General features: G+C 43.5%; 1 protein-coding gene across 1 annotated transcript in view; it reads left to right on the top strand.

Annotated features, from left to right (window-relative positions):
- The window catches only part of HCN4 (hyperpolarization activated cyclic nucleotide gated potassium channel 4), a 108,721-nt gene that overhangs the window by 5,756 nt on the left and 80,406 nt on the right, over positions 1–22,559 (top strand). The gene's annotated exons all lie outside the window — the stretch shown is intronic.

Genomic DNA, 22,559 nt, shown 5'->3' with positions numbered 1-22,559 from the left:
AATAATATCAGGGATAATTCTAATCTTACTGGACAGCATGGGGTGGACTTCTGTTGTCTTCAGTCAGCCTGCAGGAGAAGAGACCTGATTTTGTGACCAGGAGCTGAGGGGACCAAACAAGTGCAGCCATACTTCCCCTGTCCATTGGCACTTCATCCCAGGTTTCACGCCCTGGGTGATGTGTCATGAGGTGGAGGATGAGAAATCCCACACTTGACAATCAATGTGGGGACACGGTTTTTTTTTGTATGAGACATGTTCAGATGCTACAAAAGGCAGCATTTGGAAACAGGAAGGCCTCAATAAATGAAACACCTCAGCATACCACTGTAATATGTGTTAAGACTTTAATCATATAATATTATGGTATTTCCATGCATGTTCATGTGCAGAAAATGAGATGGAAGTATAAACAAATACTAAAGGAAGCATTGTGATTTAAGGAAGTGCTATGATTAAGATTTATTTGCATAAACTTAATTCAGGCCCTTCATACAAATCTGTGCTGACAGATTAACACATTATCTCTTCCACAGAAGCCCATGCCTCAGTCAGTGCACACAGGGGTGGTTCCTTTGTGAAAAACTATTTAACATTTCCTCCACCTCCCCTTGTAACATAGCACACCATGTTTATTTCATCTTCTTCAAATCCTATTCTGAAAAAAATTTCCTCATGGCTTTTTAAATTTTATTTTGCACTTATAATATATTCAACTATAATAGCAATAAATGTTCGTTTTGCATCCTGACACCTTGGCTAGGAAACTTGTACTATCATCCCCAGTTTACAGCAGGGTAGTGGAGATTCAGAGAGATGAAAGTAAAAAACATTCGTTAATTGGTGTAGTCCATTTCAGGACCTGTTTTGAAGAGCACAGAGCATTACAGAGACAACCTTGTGTTCAGAGCTCTGCCCCTGTGGGTGCTTAGTAAGGAATCAGACATTGCTGTGACCCAGAAGACAAGGGCACAGAGACAATGAGTACCTGTTTGAAAAGTAGTTGGTGCTTCAAGAGGATTGAGACATTCTGATTTGGACCATTTCTTAGACTAGCTCAGTGAGCAGCCAGATGGAGAAACAGGCATGCTGATCCCACCCACCCTCTTCCCAAGCCTCTAATGTTTGTTAGTTTATCTGTTATAGGAAAAAAAAAAAAAAAAGTGTAAACAATGACATAATGTTCTCTTTAATCATCATCTACTAATATTATTCTAGTTATGGTTTTGGATTGAGTGCTTTTCCTAACACCTCTGCAGAAACTTTTTGGCAGAGACAGAATTTCCAGGGCACCACTCATCTGCCTTAGCCATCACATCTCATTCTGCAGTTCCTTACCTCTTTTACTGCAAACCTTCCAGATTGTGCAAGAAATTAGCTCCTATAGAAAATCTCTTCCCTGCACACATCTGTCTCAAGCCCTTCCTCTCATCTTGAATGAAGCAGGAATTATATGGGGAGAACAGTTTGGAATCATGTAATGACTGTCACGTAATACCTATGTACAGCTAACCTCTGTTCTGCTATTTCATAACCTAAGCTTTTGACTTTGCAGTCTGATTTTTAACACGGTGGGTTTGTACAGTTGGTAAGGATTTAAAAAAACAATCCCTATCTTTGTCATAATAATATTTCTGAATTTATTAGCATATATGCATCTTTTTGAGGATATGCTGCCCTGCCCTCTGCTCTGAATTGAACAATGGCCGTAGCAGGTAGTTACCTTCTACCTCACTCTCTCCAACCTGTTGGTCTTTCCCTCCCTTCCAGTTGGTCTTTCTCAATTTTCCAGGCTTCTCGTGGCAGGTTTCTTGCCCAGCCAGCCCTAAGTCCCAGTACCCAGCTTATCTGATCACTGTTCTTCACCTCACCTTAGTTTTTAGTACTGACTCTTCTTTTCCTCCTGCTCTGTGTTCCAGTTCCAGTGTGTTGCTCTTGACACTTTACTCAGTCCACTTCTCTTCCCTTGCCAGTCTCTATCATTATCCTTCAGGTTTTTTTCTGGGTAGCTCTTCCCAAATTAGGTTCCTCTCCTTCTATATATTCTTAGTTGATATTGTCCTTCTGACTCTTCAGACAATCTCAGTTTTCTCAGTCCCTGCTCTCCTTCCTGGTTTAAGAATGGATCATTTTGCCTGGTAATTTAAAACCCTTCCACATTATCCCTCTTTCCATCCTTGCACACTACCAGCCCACCAATGTTTAGACAAAATCCATGCGTTTTTTATTTTTTCAGCTTGAAATATCTCAATCCTTAGAGATAAGCATTTAAAATTACGAATTTGAATTGTACTTCTGTACAATCTCCATTGCATTACTATAAAACATTTTATTTGAGGGGAAAAATGTGGGTTTTAAAAGTGTTTGTTGGTAAACATACACAGACAGTGTAGGACTTTTCAGTACTACTATAATGAGGTAAACTTAGCTTTTCAATACAGTGTTATTCTGGTTAGGTAACTGGGCTAGTGCTTTCTGTTGTACTGAGTTTTTCCTGCTCTATAGTCACTGCTGCTGCACTGAAATCCATTTATTACACAGATAAAAGAGTGATCTTTGTCAGTTTAGCTTGAAACTATTGAAATTTGTCTTTGTTTCTGATGTGTTATGAGCATCTCATAAGCAAGCCCGTGAATCCCTCAGTTTGCTCTTGAAACCAACTATCTGAGCTCTCATCTCTGCCAGAGCGTAGATTTCTTCCTTTCTCTTATTTTTGAAAGCTGCCTTGGTGCCAAGGCAGTTACAGGTCAATTGAGTTATTGTTGGTTCTAATTGGCACTCTAACAAGCTATTAAATCAATTTACCTACAGATGAATGTCACTCAAAAGAAAGGTGCCAACTCCTTTTCTGTCTCTGAGAACTTAAAAAAACCACCATTTCCACTGATGAGTGTGAAGGGAGAGGCCAGGCCGTAAGGAAGTGACTAATGTCACCATAAGATTTCACCCCAGAATGGTTATGCTGAACAAGGTCCAGGCTGTTCCTGTTTGTGAAGGGGTGAGACTATTTCCAGAACTCAAGGCCAAGAGGAAGAATTAAGAAAAGCACCAACTCATACAAATGTTCTTCTGTCACTTCCCTGGTTTGTAACAGAGCATGGGTTTATTTCCATATGAAGGTATATCATCTCCTCCTCTCTTGGTTCTCAGTGTCCCACATGCATTCTGGTAACTGCTGGTGCAGGTGTAGGATCCACAACCACCTTTCAAAGCAGGCAGCACCTGGCTCGTGACACCATTGCCTTTTTGGTGTCCACTGATCTATAATTTAATGAGATTTACTTGCTCTGTGTTGCATAAGAGTCAGAGTTATTATGGTGAATAGGCTTGATTTAAGTTCTGTTCTGAAACATTTTGATAACCTCTTCCTCCAGCAGCAATACAGCTGATTTCCACATTATCCAAGTACTTCTTACTGAGATGATTGTAAACCAGTTGCTTTTCAGCCTGCAAGTCAGGACAAGGTGTCTTGACCAGGTGACACTGCGAGTTCATCTTGGGGTCTCCAAATCAAAGCTGCTTTACATATGACAAGCAGTAGGAACTGCTCAGGTATCGTTGCTTAAGTGGGCATTTTTTTTGTGGTGAATCACAAGGCAGATGAGAACACAGCTTGGCTCTGTGCAGCTCTGCAGTGCTGACAGCACTGAAACCAGGGTTTTATCAGCACACAAAGCAGTTAGGACTCCAGAAGCACAGAAGAGAGAGCAGCTGTGTGCTGGGCTAAAAAGGTGCTATTATAAGAGACCTTTTTCTGCCCTTTTTCTGTGTTGAATGGTTTGCTACCTGGGAAGCCCCTTTGCAAGTTGTAATTATGCATTCCATGTATATCCAGTGTACTCATAGTGGCTGACATCAAATATTGTCACCCTGTGCCTAGTATGAGCACCAGACAGAGGTGAAGCCAGGCTATTAACTCCTGAAGGAGATGCTGCATTCAGCAGGGGAAGACAGTGCCATGAGAGCAAAGCAGATGAGCATCCAAAAGGGAATTCCAAGGTCAGCTTGAGGGCCCACCACTTGGATATTATAGGGGTACAGCTGCTTCCCCAGTGATGCACAAAAGCTAATCTCATTTGTGGTGACTCGTCCAAATGGGCTAATTAAGGATTTAAATCTCTGCCTCTTTGGATGGAGAGGTTGTCTGTGTTTATACATCTATTGTTAAACAGCTTAGAGGCAGGAGAGGTGCTGCAGGTTGCCAGCTGACTCTAGTGTAGGAGCTATAACTCTTTTTTTTTTTTCACAGCTGTGCTCAGGGTTCTTGTGACTGCCAGGAAATGAATAGTTGTACACTGAGTAACTCCTCATCCCCGTACACAGCTTCAATAAGCCTGTATGCAGAGGAACTCGGGTGGGATTCAGTTTTCCTGGTTAGAGCTGCTGAGCACTGTTACAGTCTGATGCTCAGTTCCACCCCCTGCGTGTTTGCAGGATGGAAAATGTAGTGAAGTGCATTTGGATTTGCTGAGTGTGGGAAAGAAATGTCTTGCAAAATTATCAGCACTCCAAAGCTTGTGAGGGAGATAACAGCTGCATTCCAAAGACTCGGGGACTCCACATACATAAGTCCCTTCCTCCCAGCTCTTGCCTCACAGGTGATTTTCAGGCACGGTGCTAACTCATCGCTGCACTAACATCATTGTTACCCTGTGCAATGGCTCATCTGCAAAAGAGTTGGGCGTGTGTGGTGCCGGGAGGAAGCTCAGGCCCCTGGTTACCCAGCTCTGCTCTGTGTGTTCCCTCCCCTCTGTCCACCTTTGTGAGGAGGCTGGAGGGACCAAGCAGGGCACAGGAGGGTGGGCTGAGCCAGCGCAGGGACATCTTGGCTCTCTGCAGAGAAGCAGAAGTCGCACTGCACGCAGTGAAGCAGTGCAAAGGTGACGTTCCCTGGCCGTGTCAGGGCTTGGACTAGCTCTCCCAACAGTCAAAATGAGAACAGAAATTATAATGATGACTGACTCTATGCAGCTTTTTTAACAATAGCAAACCTGCTTTCATTAAGCACAAGTTCTTCATGCTCGATCTTTCTCCTTTGCTTGAAACCACTAATGTATGCACAAGTTCTGTTAATAACAAGGAGTACTTTTTTCCATCCCCAGTTTTCTGTGAATTGTGGGGAAGGGAGAAGAAAGCACTGGTCTAGACCACAGATCACGGTCTATTCTCCTTGATACCAATACAGACCCATTTGTACTATTCTGCTGTGCTCATTTAGTTACAGATATGCTTTGAATCACAAGCTGTACGTAATGGATAGCAGGGCAAACTGGAAAGCAGGTCAAGCATCTGCTTTTGGCCCTGTGAGTCATCCTGAACTTTATGCCTTGACTTCTCCAACTTTGAAAAGGGCCTTATGGTACTGCCAGGGGCCATGAAAGATGCTGTAGAACCTGAAAATGTTTTAACATAACAGGAGGTGCTATAGCAGATGTCGTTGAGGGTGTGGTTAACATCTATGAGGCAGTTTCATGAGAATTTCTTAATTTCTTCCTTGAACATAGGAAGTTCCACCTGAACATGAGGAAAGGCTTCTTTACTGTGAGGGTAACAGAGCCCTGGGACAGGCTGCCCAGAGGGGCTGTTGAGTCTCCTTCTCTGGAGACTTTCAAGACCAGTCTGGATGAATTCCTCTGTCACCCACCTGCTCTGGGTGATCCTGCTCTGGCAGGGGGTTGGACTCATGATCTCTAGAGGTCCCTTCCAACCCCTACCGTTCTCTGATTATCTTTTTCAGTGTACTCCTGTGGATTTGGTTACATCTCTTGTCCATCTTTTCTTAGGACCACAAAAAAGAGTAGACCTGTGTACTGTACTGTTAGGTGAATAATTGTTTTTTTTGTCTTAATAAGGAAACTGCTTACCAATACCTTTACAGTTCCACGTGTAATGCTATATTGTGTGGCACATTAAGAAATGGGCTGGAAAAAGATGGGGAAAAAGACTGCACAGGAAGAGAAACAAGATTAATTTTACTTTTTGTGATCATAAATGAGAATTGTGCAGCCCCTGCATGGAGTTTGGAGATGCTCTAAAAGAAAATGTTCGTGTTTTCCTCACTGACCATATGTATTGCAAGGTGTGCTACTCTCTTCTTAGGGAATATGTAACTTCTTGACTTAGTAAACACTCCTGAATAAAGGGTCTGGTACAGGAGCTGGCACAATGTCTGCCCTTTGCTGTAGGGTAGCAGCTTTAGAAAACATCCTCTAAGCTCACCAACTGTTGAATATTTTGGATCTTCAGTTGTGACTCTTGGTTTTCAGTGCAAACACAGGTGTACTTCAGATCATGTCAGCCATGGTTAAGGTGATATGCTGTGTATGCTATGGTTGGAGAGCAACTAGGCTTGTTCCACAGTTGGGAACATGAGCCAGCAGTGTGCCCAGGTGGCCAAGAAGGCCAACACCATCCTGGCCTGCAGCAGGAATGGTGTGACCAGCAGGACCAGGGAGGTGATCCTGCCCTTGTACTCAGCCTTGATGAGGCTGCACCTCGAGCAGTGGAGACAGGTTTGGGCACTGCAGGATAGGAAGGACATGGAGGTGCTGGAGAGGGGGCAGAGAAGGGCAACTGGGCTGATGAGGAGTCTGGAAAACAGGTCTGATGAGGAGAGGCTGAGGGAGCTGGGGCTGTTCAGCCTGGAGAAGAGGAGGCTGAGGGGAGACCTCATTGCTCTCTACAACTAGCTGAGAGGAGGCTCTGGTGAGATGGGTAATGGCCTCTTCTCCCTACTGACTAGTGATAGGACAAGAGGAAATGGGGTTAGATTGTGCCAGGGGAGGTTCAGATTGGATATTAGGAAAAATTTCTTCCCAAAAGAGTGATGGGGCATTGGAACAGGCTACCTGGGGAGGTGGTGGAGTCACTGTCCCTGGAGGTGTTAAAAAAATGGGTGGATGTGGTGCTTCGGGAGGTGGTTTGGTGGTCACTGGGCTGTAGGGCGGACAGTTGGATTTGATGATCTTGAAGGTCTTTTCCAACCTTGATGATTCTATGATTCTATGAATTGGAAAAAAAGCCTGGCTTGAAGGCATAGTTAAAGCAAACTCCTGATATGGCAATGACTGTTGGCTCAACCCTGACTGCATTTGGAAAGTTTCTGGTCCTCAGATTTACCAAACACCATGTATAGTTATGTTGTTTGGAGCTTCTCTTAGTGTATTCCTCTTATGACTGGACCCCTCTGCTGGTCTCTTTGCACCACAGGAATTCTGCTGTCACCTGCTCCAGATCCAGCACCCAAATAGGGTGAATTCCTTTGGCTTCTTGTTATCTACAGACATTGATTGAAAGTTGGGCCAAAGCACAAGCTTCCAAACAAGGGCAGCTCTGATGGTTGTGTGCTGCTTTGGCAGCACGAAGAGGAGAGTTTAGGCTAACAGTGGCAAATACGGATATAGCCTTGGGCTCCTGCTTCTGACCTGGGGACCTGGAAGCCTCATCTGCAAGTGAATTCACACAGCAAAATCTGCACTGCAGAAAAAAAAAATAAAATATTTGCTTTGACATCACCTGCCCTACTCTGAGATCTGCAGTCAGTCAGGAGAGCAATGCACAGCTCCCAGCCTCTCTAGCTCAGTAAAATTAAGGCTAAGCTTATGAGCTAATACAAGCTGTTCTCACCCCAAATAATTGGCTGCTGGGTAGCTTTGTGTCTGTCTAAGCATTACTGCATGTGGGTGGATGTGTTATGTGTGTGTGAATGAGTCTGCTTGGGAAATTAATACGTAACATTGGAGGTGCATCTAATGATACAAGTACCTTATGAGCATAGAACAGAGCTGAATGTGTCAGACAACTGTACAAAGATCACTCCCTCTGTTACCACAGGATGGCATTCCCACATCCAGACCACCACCACCTCTTTTTTATTCTTCCTCCCACCTAAAACACCTCAAGATGTCTCTCTAGTCCTCTGCTTCCCATAGCCAAAATTTAAAAGCAGGGAAAAAAAAGCAGTGAGATTCCCAAAAGCTCAATCCCCCAGTCAGCACCACTCTTGTTGCAGGGCAGAGCATCCCGTGGTGAACAGGAAATGACAGAGGTGTTGGCTTGTCTGTAGAGATGGAAGACAATGCCTATCCCTGAGCATAGCTGTTGGAGACACTGATGTATAGAAGTCATGCATCACTTGGGAAGTCAGAGATGTGACCCCTCTGGGACTTGGCAGCTGTTGCAGGGTTTTATTCTCACAAGGCTGAGCTGTTAAACACTTCCTCTGGTGTACTGGGCACACACACATTTTCTCAGGAATGGCAGGCCATCAGCAGTTCTTTCTAATCTTCTTAGATAAGATGTACAGAGACAAGCTGTGAAAGAGCTGAACAAGATGCCTTGACATTAGTCATTCACATTTCCCAGCTCAGCCCATGAATAAGCTTTAGGCCTTTCTTTCCATACACATCCTAGTGACTGAGTTTTTTTCAGGGATAGAAAACCTCTGTCAAGTAAGGACAGGTAAGTGGAAGCTTGTAAATGGAAAATGATATATGGTTGGCTATACTTCTAGTTGTAAGGGTTCAAGGTGGAGCCCTAGAGTAAGAGATACCAGATTACATGGACGTTTTGATGTTTGTGGAACAGATCCTCAAAGCAGGATTTAGTGAGGCAAACTCTCTGTTGTTACAATGGAAGTATCTGAGAGCACTGCATTTCCTGTTCTTTGCCCACAAAACAGCCATTTCTGATTCCATGATGACTTTCATGAAGGAGATCCCTAATTTATGATCTGAGTATCTAATGGCATAAAATATTTTTGGATGTACTCGAGAACAGAACTCATCTGCTGTCTGCTTTTCATGGACTCCAGTGGAAGACCTTCTGCTGTTCTTCACTGAAATCACCAGGTGCCGAGGGTGCTGGCTTGGATGACTTGCAGGTACCCTCGTCACTGAACCATCTTTGTGCTTCTCTTCCTCAGCCTTCCTGAGTGCCAGCCATCTGGGCTCAGTCACATCCCAACTATTTCTGGTGGGATGAATTTGAAGGAACACCGAGGAAAACCCTAGCCTTTGCCCTTCTACTAAGCTTACTCAAACAGAAGAACTGCATTAACTAAAAAGAAGGAAAACAAGGAAGTCACATAATCAAGCATTGTTGAAATGCACAAGTTGCCAGCTAATTTCAATAATATGTTAGCACATCCCTGCTCCTGCTGAGAGCAAAGGTTAAGTCAGTGCTGGGTGCAGTGGCCTTGAAATTTGGTGCTGTATGTGTAGAACTGAAAAAATGTAAATATATTTCATGTTTTAGAGAAGAGGGCCTTTGAGAGTACATTCTTGTGTTGCTTCTTGGAAAAGCTGGAATTCACTGAGATGTTGCTGCCATCGTAGGTACCCAAAACAGGGCAGGGAACAGGCTTGCCCGTGGACGCCAGGAGGAAAGGGTAACACAGGTTTCCTATTTTAAGACACAAAAAAGGTAAAAGTCTGAAATAATCCTTTGTGACTGTAACTTCCAGTACTCAAAGCATACTTAGGTTCTTTTGGGGTTTCTTCTTCCAGACTGGGGACCAGAAGTGCATGTGTCTAGACTGGGGAGGAGGCAAAGTGCTGTTGCTCATGTTGCAGTTGCATGGGCTTCTCTGGGCTGCAGGCATGAACAGACCCTGTTCTCACCCGAAGAGGAAAATGAAACAAGCTCTGTGATGTGTTCCTGCCTTGAAACAAGGGGATTTAAAATTTAAAACAGGATCAGGTAGATTTAAAATATACACTTCTCATTTGTCAGTGGAATCTCCACCTTAGATAGACAGGAAAGTGCTCAAATACCACTGCATTGGCATAACTGCCTGACCCACTGTCCTTTTGGTCATTGTTTACTGTGTCAACAAAACTACTTGCATGTTTCAGTTATACCTGAATTCTGTGGGAATTATATTGGTCATATGTCAAAAAGTCTTTCAAGAGATTGTTGTTTCACATTCACTTTGTAGCCTGGCTGAGTCCTGATGCTGAAGTGCAAGTACAGGTCGGCTTTTTTTCCATTATTTATTGCTTTTTCTTGACTATCATATCTGCACTGTCCCAGCTGTTTGTAGAAATAGCTTTGTAATACTTCTGTGAAATAGCAAGAATATTTATTCCCATTTTATGTCTGTAACTTGAGTTGTGCAGACACCACAAGTAATTCCTCAGTGACAGGACTGCCCTGCCTTTTTCTGCAATATCCCTCTGCCTTAGGGTGGAAACTGGCAGGCTGGAGCCTCCTTGTTATGTATGGATGGAAAATGGGCTGCATCAATCTGAATATATTTCTGAAACAACTTGTTTCTGGCAGGTTGTTCATTCTAAAAATATATTTATTTCTAATTGCTGAGCGGAATGCTTAATGAATTCTTCCTTCCCAAGAACAATTAATCAAAGAAATGATTTAGGGCTGGCACTTGCTCCCCCAGGGCTCAATGCCTGTGTTCCATTGACTTAAATAGAGTAGATTGAGTCCAGCCCATACTGGAAAAGATTTATCTAAGCATTTTTAAATGGTGCCCATCACTATTTGTCTAGATCCCTCTGGCAGAAAAGTAGTATATGTTTTAGAGGAACAGCACTGGATGTTGTAGTTTTCCAACCAGTGTTCTCCTGGTTTGTATGTTTTTTGAAGAGAGGTATTATGCAACCTCCCACTGCTTGTGCTAGGGATTCAGGATGGTGGGGAAGGAAAGGGCTGCAGCTACAACTTGCACCAGAAGGTTTCTTCGGTGAGACAAATGGCTGGAGAGGACTGTGCAGGTCATTCAGACGCTGCAACATGGATTAGAGCTTTGATAAAGGAAAATCCCCTGGGAATCCCTGTCACAGCACAAAAATGTGCCTTTTCTACAGAAGATCAAAAGTTGGAAATTTGCAGTGTGTCTTGGAAAAAGCAGGAGAGATCCATCAGCATCCTGCATCTTGGCAAAAGCCAGGTATGTGTTAAGTGGAAATGCCCAGGTGCCCCAGCACCTGCTTCTTTTACGGAGTGTCAGACAGCATGCTCTGTGCCACACAGGAAGATGGAAAGCCAAAATGACTCCTACCACTCTGACATGAGGGAAAGGCCTTATATGCCCTGAAAGTGGCCACTGAATACTTCAGATTCTGTATGATTGATGATTCAAAGCATCCTCTTTGGGCAAGTGTGTCTGACAGAATCCTTTCTAGAGGAGAACGTATTTTAAATGTCCGATTTCTGAGTTTTCCATTCTCTTATCTCAGGGCATTCACCAAGTCCTCCTCATTTTTCCCTAAGTCTCCTGCTGCCTGAGTTTCCTCATTTCTGCTGGGTTTTCTCATTTCAGTCAGTTCAATGCAGAAATGTCTGTGGGGACAACAAATACTAGTCTCTCAGAAACTGAAAAGGCCTTTGGAGCCAAGTAGATCCTTGGGAAAGGAACTGCCTTTCTGTGGAGCTGAAGTGCTAAGGTCTGAGCTGAGCTGAGTGCCTGTAAGACACAGGAGTGGATGTCAGGATTCCTGGTCTCTCTTCTCCTTTCTGCCACAGACCTGCATGTGAGTTAGGTACTTAGGAAAGGACTGCCTCTCTTCCTGCCTCAGTTTCCCCAGCTGGCAGATGATAATGGTGAGACTCAGCCACCTGCCAAAAAGTGCTTTGAGATCAAAAGGAGAAAACATGTTGTGAGCTACATAGTGTTTCAGTACATTCAGTAATTCATTCAGCATCCGATGTTTGGAGGGGATAATGGGTTCACGTGGATGCCTTAGACAAGCATAGCCTTAGCACAGCGTGTTTCTTCTGAGACCTGAAATCATCAGAGGAAGCTGGACTTGTGTTTTCCTTAACTGCTGCATTTTTAGAAGGTGATTCATCTCTTGCCTGGGGTCTCGATACCTGAATAGCCCCAAGATCCCAGCAGCATTAGTCTTTTAGAATATTCCTTCATTCATTGTGCTCCAATCCAGCCTGAATAACTCACTGCAAACAAGAGCCTGATGTTAGCAGCAGGAGGAGTTCAGCAGGAAAAATATTTTCTGCCTTTGAAACTGAAACACACATAGTCACCACCTCATTATCATTTCAGATATCTTATTCCCTTCCACCTCCACCTTCTCTTCCCCACAGAAAGAGGTTTATGGCTGGCACTTTGTGCTGGAGCTTCTCTGAAGCAGTGATGCCAGCATCAACATCTCCCACCAGGGCTGAAAGTAATCATATAAATCACTGTTCCTCTGTTGGTTCTCATGGGGTGATACTGATCAGTAGGAGCTGAAGTTTGGAAATAGTGCAAAATATCAACATCATCCCAATCCATGGTTCTGACACACTGCTCCTTTGGCACTTCCTCAGCCTCTAACACCTGAAGCCATGCTTCTGTTCACAGAGTAGGCAGAAAATTGGCACTAAAGCTGGCATCCCTGTTGGCCTTTTTAATCCTGAATACCTGTCACAGGCAGCATTTGACTTGGGAGTGTAAGTTGGGAGTGAACTCTCTCTTCCAGCTCTTTTTATGCCTGTGCTGCATAACCCCTAGATCTGCGGTGAAGAGTCCTTGTCAGGGATGAAAGCTAAAGGCAGGGAATATGATCTGTCACTCTGGCTTTCTCTCTCCTCAGGGAGCATGTGTTTCAGGAAGTTTTGAGCTTTTAGAGTAACACATCTTTGAATATGCTTGTTACCTCTTTCTGGCAGGTTTTTTGAATTTCCATCCTGTCACTAAGCAGGAAAGAGGTTAAACTTCTTTCTCCCTGCCCCATCTGGCATATCCAGGGCTCACAAAGAGCTGTAAGAATAAGCCTCAATAGGTGCTGAAGTCAGGCAGATACTGTTGCTTGTCTCAGACGGAAATCCTGGTAACTCTAAATGTTGAAGAGAGAATATAAGAGAGCACATGTGCCTTGTCCTGCAAGCCCTAGTGTATCTCAGGGGGTAAATTCCTTCATGGAGCTGAATGACAGCTGTGTCAGGGTTGATCCATCCCCGGGCACAGGAAGCTCTCCTCTGTTTTTGGTCTTTCACTGTAAAGTAACTGGATGTAAGTGGCCAGCTACTCAGCTAAATGACATACTTAGTTGTTTCTAAGACTGCTTAAGCCCACTGGTGACCTGCTGTGGAGATGGTTGTTTTGGTGGGGTATGGCTCAAAGGTTACAGTGGGTACCCCAAACCCATCATGGATGGCTAGAAGTCTTTTTCTGAGCCTGGCAGATGACTTAGCTATCTGCAGCATGCATTTGTCACCTCTTCGTGGCCTACTGAAGAGCATGAGGGCATAAATTGGTCAATCCAAATGACACCAACAGCAAACAGAAAGCAGAGCAGTGTCCTGTACACTGTCCCTCACTTTCTAAACTGTGATTTTTCTCTGGTTGTGTGACCCATGCCATGTCTCTGCCGTATTTTAGTGTTTAATTTTAGTAAATTTGGGTTCATAGTGGTGAGGCTGACTTCCTTATCTCATGTCCAGAAAGCTCCATCAGTGCAAAATAGTTAAGGATCCAGCCTGTCATCCTTGTGACTTATCTTCACAGTAAGTTGGTGGAAGATACTTGTTCCATCAGTTGGTGTCCTATGTCCTTTGCCACTCTTGCAGTAGCATTTACTGTGAACTAACATCTATATAGATGTAAAGCCTGTACCTGCAGCACTGAATCTTGTCAGTGTGAGCTGCTGTTCATGCTCTGGCAAGTAAAGGTGAAAGACTGGGTTCACTTTGTAATCTCTACCTGTGTGTCTCCAAGAAATTGGAGTCTGGGCACTCTGAAATAAGACACAGTCCCTTTCCTTTGTGTACTTTGGTACAAATGGGTACAAATGAAACCCCTGGCCCAGTACGGCTGCTTTCTGAGACAATTCAGAGCTCCCTAGGGCAGATCCACATTTCTAACAGACTGCCTGCACATTTGAATTTGAGTCATCCGAGATGCTGGATGTGGGCCAGGGACTGGACTTCATAATGTCACAACTTATGCATGTCTTTAGGCTTTAGTCCTTCACATTCCACAACATATTCATGATGACTTGGAAGCTGCAGCCCTTATTGATCTATCCATTCTCTACAACAACATATGGCATGTTTCCATGGCAATAGGTTCCCCTAAAGGGACTTCCTCCCCTTCCTCAGTTTATTGGTCTTTTTCATTATTAAATCATCAGAGATAAATGCACACAGAGAAGGGTCAATGTCTGGATCAATGGACAGCAAACAAAGAGGAACTCTTCCATATTCATACAAGCGAGAGATTTCAGAAGATCAAACAATGCAGAATTGCCAAGCCCATAGCATGTCAGTCTCATACATAATGTATCCTGGGAGCTCTATGGAATCAATACACATCTAACACCTTGAAAACCTTTGGGATTCAGCATTAGGGGGGAAGAGGAGGGAGGAATCCAGAAATATTTGTAAGTGCAGTAGGGTGGGATGTGAAGAGAGGGTTAAACTCTCTGACCTGAGCTTTCTGCCATGAGCACAATTTTGGTTAAATGCTACAAATAGAAAATTGCACTTAGTTCCTTAACTCTGGGAGGATGTGGTGTTTCATGCTCCTTCTGATGAAGCTTGACAGCCATGGAGTGGAACACATTGTAAGTAGTGGTATGGCTGTGTAGGAGGTAATCCCAGACCACCAGGAGCTGGTGTGCAACCCGTCTGTTCCTTCCCTCAACAAGGAGCCTGAAGTGGTCTAATGTACCACCAGCAGGGACAGGAGTCCATCCAGATGGGTTAGAGCTTGGTTTGCCAAGTGGTTGCACTGACCTGGTTTCCTTCTAGAGAACACTAGTGCTTATAAATCTCCCACTGAATCTTTATCATATTATCTTCCCAGTGGTGTCTCCAGCCACTGCTGCAATGAATTTCCACTGCAGAACAATTTATATCTTTGATCACCTCAGTGGCGCTATAAGAACACCAATAAATTGGCTAGGTTCAGTGTATAAATGTCCTTCCTTTGGGTCTTCAGAGAGGGAATAAGCTATTCTACAAGTAGTACCACAAAAATTTCACTGCTTTTGCAGCTTGTTGCAGGCAAAGTTCTCTGTGAGCTAGTAATAGCTGTGTCCAAGCAAGTGAGAAAACATTACTATTGCTGGTTTTAGTCAGAAGTGGAATGTGTGCTCTATTGGCCTCCATAGTCCAAATTTAGAGCCGGAACAAATGAAGTCTCTTGTGGCTATCTCTGCTTCTGAGTGTGCCTTCTTCCAAAGGGGGAAATGAAATCTTGTTTATTTTTACCTTTCTGAGAAGATTGGGTTCTAAGTATAGATTTAAGATACTGTTTAAATCATTAGGATGATATCTGCTGGCAGGAAGGCAGCAGGAGCTGCTTGAGTTGAGGAGAGTGGTCAATTCCCTACTTCATGCAGAATCCACCATGACTTTGCTTATTCTTGTGCCATGTTTATGTTTCAGCATTATTGGAAATAAAGTGTGGCTGCAGAGCCAGGACTAGGTGTAAGTGTTCCAATCCACTGGCATTGATCAAAGGGCAGATTGTCCGTAGAACTCTTGAAGATGCTTATGCAGTTTCTATGAAGCAGACCGCAGGGTTAGGTGGCAGACATTGACCATACAGATGTGATGTCCAGAATTCTCATGGTCCCAGGACACGTTCAAGCCAGGCAGCAGCTCTGTAGCCTCCCAGAACTGTTCTGTCCTGACGTGCATCAGGCTGCAATGAAACGGCAGCCCACAAGGTTTGCTCAGTCTCCATGAAACTGAGCTTAGTGGTAGCACTGCTGTGTGGTTCCCATCCACCCTGCGGCATCTGAAGGAGCTGAGTGATAGCACTATCTAGTGGTTAGAGAGCTGCTGTCCTAGCCAAGTCACTTATATTCTGTCATCAGCTTTCCCATCTGAGTGAAAGTTAAATACACTTCTAAGAAGGGGTGTCAGCAGCTCTTTGGGATAAGGTTCCATATTTTATTTTATATGCTTGAACAATACTTTTCTTAATGTGGTTCATGACTGGTGCACTTCAACACAAAGATTATCCAAAGTGCTTGTGGTTTCTGAGACAGGAAAACAGGAAGGGAATGAAGTTGTCTCAACAAAGTTGCAGAACATCAAGACTGTCTTCCTTGGGTGATTCACAAAGCTGGTTTTAAACTGACTAGATGGAAGCCATGGAAGTGTCTCTCTTGTTAAATCTAATTTTTGTGAAGGACAATCTATTTCTTGGTGGCTCCTGTAGCAGCTCCCATAGGCCATGCTGAGGGTCCCAGCTAACCAGAAGAGCTCTGGAGGAGAGGTTTCCTTGGAGTTCCCAACATATGGCATGTTCTTGCTCCCTGCAGAGGCCAGAGCCCACAGGAGGTGAAGGCTTTGCCATTTCTCCTTAGCTGATACTGATGAAAAAGGTAACTCTCCCGGGAATGAGCTCACATCCCAATCTGCAGTTTTTGACCAGAGCCAGTGGAAAGTGCAAGGTCCAAGACATTCTAGTCATGGCAATAAAAGCCTGGGCTCACCCGAGGGGGTTGCCAGGACTATGGGGGGAGTGCCACAGGACTGTGGCACAGCCATGGTGCTGCTGCTGGTCCACTCTGTGCCAGAGGCCACCATGTGCTGGTGGCAGGGGCTGTGCCAACAGCTTCCAAAGCTGTTGAGCTGTTTGTACTTCAAACACATTGCCTGGAGATTACCTATGTCATAAAGTCTGCTTGGCTAGTTCTCAGTTCTTTTGAATTCTCCTGTAAAAATCTCCATCAGACAAATCTTCATCTCTTTAAGAAGCCTGACAGTAGAGTGGTGGGTGTATTGTGGGTACTACCAAAGAACTAATAATTGAAGCTAACTCATATTGAAATAATGTCTTGTGTTTTGGAAGTTAAAGAAAGGGCATAATTCATAATGCACTGTGTTATAGTTGGGTAAATGCACCAATGCCTCAAATGTGTTGTTTGCAAATTATCAAGTATTATAGCCAGAATAAAAATATCACTAAGTAATGTGTATATTTATATTTTTACAATGGATGAGAAAGGAAAATTCCCCTTTGCTGCTACTGATCAAATGACTGTATATAACATGACTGGAAACATCTTCTGAGAAGAGGCAACCAGATTTTCTGAATTTTAAGTTACTTAAATCTTTAGCCTCTCATAGTCTCTCTATTTGTAATACAGAATGATGATGGACTCTTAATTTTATCTGTTGGGACTTAATTAATGTATGGACATTACTTTGAAAAAAGCAGGGTGTTGATTTTTCTTTAATACTGTAGTTTTAGATTTAAAAACTGAGGATAGAGAAGCAATAAAAAGTGAACATCCTGCCTTGCCTGGACTGCAAATGCCATTCTGAAGTATTACATAAGCAATAGCTTTCTTAATTTTCCACTCATCAGAATCTCTATATATTAAAGTAATACTGTGAGCGTATGTGTTAAACTTGAAACACAGTATGGAGTTCTGCACTGTTCAGTGGGGATTAGGTGAGCAATTATGTAGATTAGAGATAACCTAAATAAAAAGCTAAATACAGACCTTGGAAAATATCTTACCTCAAGTAAAAATGACAGATGAATTAAATGAAAAATGTATCAAAGGCAACACATGAGTTTTAGGAAATGTAGATGCAAAGTGCTCCAAGACATACACCTCATTGGTGTGAGATATCCTTACTCATACCCCTGCTTATGCAAGCACTTGAAATTCATCACTACCTTATAGTCCTTTTGCTCCTGAGAGGAAAGTTAATCAGATGCAGAATTGCATCCCATCTTAGTAACCCACTGATACCACTTACACTCTGATACCCAGCTAAGACATCATGATGACTGCCTTTGAAAAGAAAGGTGGCTAGTTCAGACTTCCAGCTGCACAGGGCTCCTGGTCCTGCCTTCTTACTGTCACCATGAGGAGACAGCTGGAACCTCTTCCTTAGACCCTTAGGTGCAGGTAACCCGAGTGTAGCAGCCCTTAACTGCTGTAGCAGTCCTGCATGTATCTCCGCTGTATTTGCCATGGATTTGCACAGCAACAACTGGCAGTGAAGTGGAATTTGGTGCAGCCCATGGTCTGTGACAGACAGGGACAACCCTGACTGAATGAGGAGCAGCCAGTGGGTCCAAAGCAGGCAGCCAGGGAATTCTAGAGGAGGCTGGGACATGGCAGAGCTCTTTTCCTTGTGCATTTTCGTAATGCATGGCTAACTAGCAGTGCTCTCAGGGGTTTTATTCAGGATGACAGAGGATACATATTATTTGCATAGATTGGTCAGAAGGAATTAAAACTGTTTGTCTTATTCTTTAGCTAGGCCTTCCTAATAATTTCCCATTATAAAGCACACAGAGTATTTTTATAAGTCATGTCACTGTTTTTTTTCGTGGGCATTCATCTCAAAGAGGTTTTTAAGTGCACAGGTATTTGAATAGCTCGCTATAAATAGATGAATTCTTCTAGCAAGTGAATTCTTGGATTCAGTATCTGGTTAAGTGTCCTTTAGTTTGTTTAGGAGCAGTGAATCACCATGTTCCTCCTGTTATCTCTTATGAATAATGCAATGTTTGTAACTCTTCAGTACACACCTACTCTTACCTGGGAGAAGTAATGCAGCCAAAGACAGGGAAGGATGGATCTCTTCCTGCTTCTTTCTTTCTCTTCCCTCTGTGTTCAGATACTTATGTGAATGGCTGCTTTCTGGAGTAAACCTTCCTCCCACCACTGCTGCTCCAGCCACACTGACATCCCCTAATGCTCTTTACAAAAGATGATTTCTATTTCTAGCCCAACTAGCACTCCTGAGAATTAAAGCGTGACCTCTTCCCTGTCAGGATAGTTGCTGGTGAGCAGAGTGGTGTCTAATTCAAGATGCAATCCAGAGCGGGGGAAGGGAGCTGCCACTCTGGAGAAAAGGGCAGATTTTCATCAGGTCTTTGAAGGAACGAAGTAGCAGTTGCTCCCCATGCAGAGCAGAGTATGGAGATGGCATTTGTGACTCAGTAGGTGGCAGTCAGTTTATTGAGTCAGCACTGAGCCAGTGCTCCTGCCAGGGCTTGGTAGAGCAGCTGGATTTGTCTTTGGTTTTGGCTTTAGCAAAATATGTTCATTAAAGAGCTGTTCTTGTGAGGTTAGGAAGGTTGGCCACAGAGTCTGAACTAAATTCCATTGCTGGTGAGAATATCCTGGCCCCCTGGCATTTCCAGTTAGGTGCATTTTTATTTTTGCTTCCTTTCTGTGCATTTTCAGGCAGCTCCTCCGTTCAACCCAGAGTTGGCTGCCTTTCAGCAGGAGCTGAAAACACCCTAAAAGCTTTATTAATTTAGAAGTGAGATTCCTCAAGTCTATTTTCCCCTGACAGTGGAAACACTACAGAGCAAGAGCAGAAGTTGAGGCCCCAGATGTGCCCCTTTTGGGGGCAGGCTTTGGGTGCCAGACTGACACAGTGATGCTGTCTGGGCTAACTTCTGCAATTCAGTATTTTTGGTCCCAATCCTTCCTGAACTGACACGCAGTGATTGGTTACACTGCATCATGGAATAGTTTTGAAAAATCAAGGTTTATTTAATTTTAAAAACGACATCTGAAAGCAATATTCCCAGCCTGCTGTTAAATTATGCAGTAGGCAGAATGGAAAGATTACCTAACTTCTTGGTCAAAAACCACAAGCTAATACCTACAAAGTGTACACACTATCACATCAGCTGAGTGACACCAACTGTGCTTAAAGAGTGTATATTCTTGGAGTGTCTTCACCATGCTAATTCTCAGGCGGGTTCTGTTACAACTAAATAATATATTAGGAATTAAAAGATCAGAGGTAGCTGTGCGTGTTCAAATGCGATTTTCAGCCCTAAGAAGCATGCATAGAGTAGGATGTAGTATAAAACCAGGTATGTTTGGATAAAACATCTGGTTTACATAGTGCTGGCTGTCCCCTGGGCTGTGAGCTGTGCAGTCATGCTGAGTCAACTATAATAAACCAATACATTTGTATTTATTATTTTTTTATGTTGGATTTTGAGAAGAGGAAGAGAGAAGAAGACAGGGTATCAGAGGAAGATGTCCAGGAGATGCATCTCTCTTAAACTCTTGTTCAAGCCATACAAATAGCTTCACAACTGGTGAGACTCAAGAATCAAATTCAGGTCCTAACCCTTGTTTAGCCTCAGACTTCCGTGGACAAATCCCATTCTCTTAATTTTGCCATGCAGCTTCTCTATCTGCAAGACAGGGATAATAACTCTGTCTGCCTCTCGTGGGTGCAGCAAAGCCAATTTCATCACTGTCAGCTCTGTGGAATCCCTGGGTGAAAGGAACACCAGAAATACAGAAAACATGGGTTATTAATAGGTGGTGCTTGCTCTTACATACATCACATGCAGCATTCGTCACTCTGGTCAATAATTTACAGGGAGTGAAAAGATGTTCTTCAGTGTAGATACAAAATGACACATGGGTGATATTAGATGTCTGAGGTGTTGCCATCCCTGAGAGTTTATTCAGTGTAAATCCAGTGATGCCGCCCTGAGCATATCATACATCATATGTGGGTACAATTAAAATGTGCAGGAGCAGTGGAATCTTAATAGTTAAATGTTAACAGTTTACATGGTAAAAGCAGGTGAATTTCCTGTGCTAGAATTTTTGTGCAGACCAAATTATTGGTGGTTTTCAGCTTTTTCTGCCTCCTTCATAGAGTTCAAAGGTTAACTCCTCCCTGACACCATGGATAGGCTTTTATTAGCAGGGATACATTGGATACAAGAGTTTATTTTCTGTGTTTGGTAGGTCATGGCTTTAAAGGTCAGAACTGAGGGGAGCCTGTGACAATCATCTTGAGTCACAAGTACACCCTTGAGGAGAACTGTGGTTTAAGAAACACGTGCCATGAGTTTAAGCGCTTGATCTTTGCCTGTCCACATTGCAACCCATGATTGCCTGTAGAACATCCAGCAGTAATAGCAGACAGGGATTGAAGAGCATGTGTGAAGCAAGTCTGAAGACCTTGGAACTGGTGTAACAAAAAATGCTGTACATCAGGGTGCATGACAGCTAAGTGTATTATGACCAGGTATGACTGTAAGAGACTGGGGTAGCAGCAAGTGCCACACTCAGAAAGCATTTTCCTGGGGTTGCATGTGTGGAAAACATCCTACTTAAACTGTGAGCCATCCTAGTCAGTGTTGTCATTGTCCCCAGTTCCTGCTAAGTATTGAAATCACCAGGCAGTAGAGAAATAAGAGGCAGAAGAATCTGAAGATCTCTGAAGAAAGCCACTTACCTTTACATCTCTGCATGTCTGGCCATGTCTGCCTCATGCCATTAATTTGAAACTTAGGAAAAATCATTTTCTTTGTGCATATCTCCTTCTGTATCCCCCAAGGCAAATTAATGATGGTTGGGAGGTTATTTATTTTTGGTAATAACAGACACACTGCTTCCAGACTTCCTGCTATTGTGTGATTATTTAGATTAATTGGCTAGGAAAGCTGCAGCATCATCTCAGGCCCTTAATAAGGAAGACCACAACATGGATTTATTTATACAGCATTAATGGATATTCCTGTGTGACACGGCCTTGCTCTTAGAAGCATATGCACAAATCTCAGTGCTGAGCATTTACCAACACCAGCTGTACCTTAATACTAAGTGAAGGATTGCATGCTACCTTGCCTGCAGGGGCATGGCAGCTTGAGAGCAGGAAAGAGACAGTTGGTGGCATTTTTAGAAACCTTGTTAGTGGATAACTTTGCTCATACTGAGGTCAGTTCCCATCAGCCTCTGCTGAATGTTTCGGAGAATTGCCTGTGTGCTGCTGGTTTGTGACCCTGTCTGTATATGCGTAAGAGCTAGGGTCTTAAATATGCTTTTAGGTGATTTAAAGTGTTATGTTCTTAACAGGGAGAGAGAGGCTTTTAAGGCACATTCTGCCCTTTTTGTTTTCCTGCTGAGAGTTTAACAAATCAGTGTAGTTGCCTCACTGTAGTGATACTGTTCTGCAGCAGCTCAGTAAGGTCCAAGGCCCAGGCTTGAGCTGATCAACTCTTACCAAAGCCAGATCTTGATGATCTTTAAGGCAAATCTATCTCTTCTAAAACTCTAGTCAGACAAAGAAGCAGCATGTGCATGTCCTTCTTCAGCAAACCCTTTGTTGCATCATTGTAAATCCAGAGTGACTCTGTTGACTTCAGTGCTATTGAGATGTCTGGTGTAAAGGAAGCCTCTGTTCACTCTCTTGTGTTAACTTGCTGTCTCCTTTTTCATAGTTGAGGAAGTTAGACTTTTTTGGTACTCAAGAGATTAAGAAGAATATAAACACCATGCTAATTTGTGTGACTGACTGGGAGAGCCACTGCAGCTTTCTGAATGTTGCATCTTCAGGTTTAAGCAACCGAGTCTGATAATCAGTTTGCTCCCTGTACTCTGCTCAGTTGCTGTGACAAGTGCACCTCCATCCAGGTTCTTGGTGATACCTCCCAGGATTACAGCAGCTGCCTTGTGGCCAGTGTAGAGCTGATGAACTCTCAGCAATTTTAAAACCACGGCACACTGGCATCTCTGCATGGGAGACATTTGCAGGGGACTGGAGCACCACTGTATTGGGCAGTGAGGCTCCTTGGTGAGACTTCTCAACAAAGCATGAGTCCCAGAAAAGTTTTTAGTCCTCCTCTGGGG

Source organism: Apus apus, chromosome 10 (assembly GCF_020740795.1).
Source record: "Apus apus isolate bApuApu2 chromosome 10, bApuApu2.pri.cur, whole genome shotgun sequence".
In the NCBI taxonomy this organism is placed as follows: Eukaryota; Metazoa; Chordata; class Aves; order Apodiformes; family Apodidae; genus Apus; species Apus apus.
Note: the sequence above shows the minus strand (reverse complement) of the source record. Positions and strands in the feature narration are given on the sequence as shown.